We start from the raw sequence: 3,442 nt of genomic DNA on the forward strand, positions 1-3,442 counted from the left end.
CTCCCACATTCAAAACCCCACTCAGATTATTCTCCTTTTGGAAAAGATCCTATTAATCAGTTTACATTGAGATAATAATATCTAGGTTCAAGACGGTAGATTAGGCCCAAGCATTTATCTTTCTTCTCACCTAAAAAACAAAACAAAAAAAACCCTTGCCATGAAGTTGATTCAGACTCATAGCAACCCTACAGGACAGAGCAGAACTGCCCCAAAAGGTTTCAAGGGAGTGCCTGGTGGATTTGAACTGCCGACCTGTTAGTTAGCAGCTGTAGCTCTTAACCATGACACCATCAGGATTTCCAAGCCTACAGCACCCAGGTATTCCCAAGCAGTCTCCCATCCAAGTACTAACCAGGCCTTACCCTGTTTAGCTTCCGAGATCAGATGAGATCGGGAGCATTCAGGGTGGTATGGCCATAGACAGCTAAGACACCACTAAAATGGCAGTAAAGGAATGAAAACATGTATAAATCCACAAAAATAAAGAGAACAGGAGAGTTTTAAAAAATATTTCTAGAAAACAGAGAGTGGTAAGAGGAGTGTTGACAAAAAAGCAGAGGAAGCCAAACCCATAGCCGTCATCCTGAATCAAGAAGAGGCTCCCTTCTCAGTGAGGACAGGGAAGAGTGGGAGTGAGGGGAGGGACCTAAAACTGGAGGTGTGAATAAAAGATGGACAGTGGAAAAAGAAAGTGTGAGTATAAAATGTGAATCCAAAAAAAAAAAAAAATTCTTTCTACTTGAAATTCAGAATTACTCCTTTTGCCTAGCCAAAGATCTCACCAAAGATCTGAGAAGGAAGTACAGTCACCACACTCCTGGTCTCTGCTGTAAACTTGACTTGCGTGAGCATTACAGTATTATTGTTGTTTGTTGGTTTTCAGTTTCTAGAACCAATCTACAGATCCATCAAAGAAGATTAATTCTGGGAATACAATAAAATATAATGATATCAGTCTTGGAAAGAAAAAATCAATAGAGGTTTGCCATGGAAGAGGGGAGATATTAAATTACCTTATCTCTGTCTTTGAAAACAGGGATTTGAGAGGCACAGCCTATGTTGATGAAACAAGGAGCAGAGGTTCAGTTGGTGGTTAGAAGGTACAAAACCAGTGAAGGAACTGAGTCCAGTGATATAAATATATCAGGAGGAGGGAATGCAGGTGCCTGTGGGGCAGCCTAAGGAAGTTAAATCCTTATTCATCATAACAGGAAGTTAACAGGCAATGTTGTAAGTTGGCAAATCAAGATACAATATTTATAGATACAAAAGTAACCATCAGAAGAATTTAAAACAAAAGTTGTTCAAAAGTGGTTCCCTCTGGGATGCGGGGCCCAGAAAAAGGAGGGGTAAGAAAGACAACTATGGCTTTTATGTCTTCAGTATTATTTGATTTTTTTCGAGCCTATTTCGAGCCATATGTAAAATTGGTTAAATGTTTCAAAATATTAAAATGTATATGCAGATATGGGGAGATCTCCAAGTGATATGTTTAAGTTTAAAAAAGCATGTTGTAGAACGATATTTACATTATGATACCATTTATCTGTCCCTGTGTGGTGCAGTCAATGCTCTCAGCTGCTAACCAAAAGGTTGGAGGTTCGAGTCCACTCAGAGGTGCCTTGGAAGAAAGACCGGGTGATCTACTTTCAAAAAATTAGCCATTGAAAACCCTGTGGAGCACAGTTTTACTCTGACACACATGGGGTTGCCATGAGTTGGAGTCAAATCGATGGAACCCACACAAAATAGTTCCTTATGCTCAGCAAGCACATATATGTGTGTGCAAATACCCAGGAAAAAAATCTGGGAGGTTTACGCCAAACTGATAGCAACATATCGTTCTGGTGAGACGATAGGTCTGGGGGTGGGGAAACTGGTGGTCAGAGCGGGGCCTCTGTGTCAACACTGTGCAGCTCATTGTGCAAGGTAGTCTAGGTGAATCTGTACAACAGATTGGTCAAGGGATGCTTAAGCTTAATCTGTAATGTTTAGCTTTTTACAGCAAAAATGCATTACTTTTGCAATGAAAATAAGCTTTTCAAAAATGATGACTGATAGTTAATGGCTGATAGTCAATGTGTTATCTCTCCCATGCGCATTTTATTTTTATTAGGGGTCGAAACCTTAACTCCAAAGAATGAATCTCTAATGAAGCTATTCAGAGATCAAGGCAGGTTAAAGGGGAAATCATGTGGATGGGGAGATACTCCCAGCGTTTTTGAAATCACCCCGTGTGGACAACTGCCAATGGTGACTACGTGATATGGCCATAGCCTTCGTGGTGTCTGATGCTTTACATAAGTTAAACTAGATAATTCCTCTGATGCCAAAGCACCAGTCTAGCTCAACAAGAAAAAGATTTCTGTGACAGCTTGATTCCATTCTCATCCAGCCTCATACTCACAAAAAGTAATTAAGTCCACCACGTTCTGTTTCCCCCGAATACCCAATTGCCATATCTGGTTATCTTATTTTGAGGGTGATCTTCTTAAGAACTTCCCTGGGCAGCTTCTTTTGAAGTTAGAAGGAAGTGTATTGTTTGTTGGGTATGTAGTAGGGAGAGTAGCTACTGGGAAGAGGAAAGAGAAAAACATAGTAAGCAATTACATTCTGGCTTAAAAAAACAGTTGCCATGAAGTCAGCTCCGACTCATGGTAACCCTGTGAGTCAGAGCAGAACTGGGCTTTCAAGGGTTGATTTTTTGAAAGTAGGCGACCAGGCCTTTCTTCCAAGGCACCTCTGGATGGACTGAAACCGCCAAACTTTCAGTTATCAGCTGAGCATGTTAACCTTTTCCACCACCCAGGGACTCCATATTCTGGCTTAGCCCCCTCTGTAGAATCCATAGTAAGGCAAATGTCTGTTTTCAGTTTTTTTCAGTGTTTACTATTAGAAAAAAAAAAAGGTTGCTGTGTTGATTTCAGCTCATGGAAACCCTACTTTGCACAGTAGAAGTACTACTGAACTTTCAGAAGCAGATTGCCAGGCCTTTCTTCCATGACACCTTTGGGGTGGGTTCAAACTGCCAACATTTGGTTGGTAGCTGAGTGCTTAACTGTGCCACCCAGGGACACTGTTTTTACTATAAGAATCATTTATTTATATGAATGATAAAACTAACACAAATTCTGAAGAAAACATACGTTTCTTAGATTTATAAAACATTAAGAAAATAAGGCCACAGTTTAGATCCTGAGTCTCAGTAGTCACTTCAAGATGTAATTCTTAAAATCCCTATTTCTCGTCATTAGCCACAGTCCAGATTAAAAAGAAATATACTCTAGCAATTCCATGAAAAATATACTATATATTTTGCTGTATTAAAAACTAAGACAGGTACCCACAACAGGGCTTTAAAGATATGGAGACTTGGACATACACCCACAAAATGAAGGTGTAAAGGGGGGTTAGTTTAACAAGTAATCTTTAGTTTACA

At 39.9% G+C, this 3,442-nt stretch overlaps 1 non-coding gene across 1 annotated transcript; it reads right to left on the minus strand.

The window, feature by feature from the left end:
- Nucleotides 1-305: 305 nt before the first annotated feature.
- Nucleotides 306-425, minus strand: LOC126076578 (5S ribosomal RNA). The gene has a single exon (XR_007517512.1). It is a non-coding gene; the product is annotated as a 5S ribosomal RNA (ribosomal RNA).
- Nucleotides 426-3,442: the final 3,017 nt, after the last annotated feature.

The sequence above is a fragment of the Elephas maximus genome, chromosome 4, assembly GCF_024166365.1.
Source record: "Elephas maximus indicus isolate mEleMax1 chromosome 4, mEleMax1 primary haplotype, whole genome shotgun sequence".
Classification (NCBI taxonomy): domain Eukaryota; kingdom Metazoa; phylum Chordata; class Mammalia; order Proboscidea; family Elephantidae; genus Elephas; species Elephas maximus.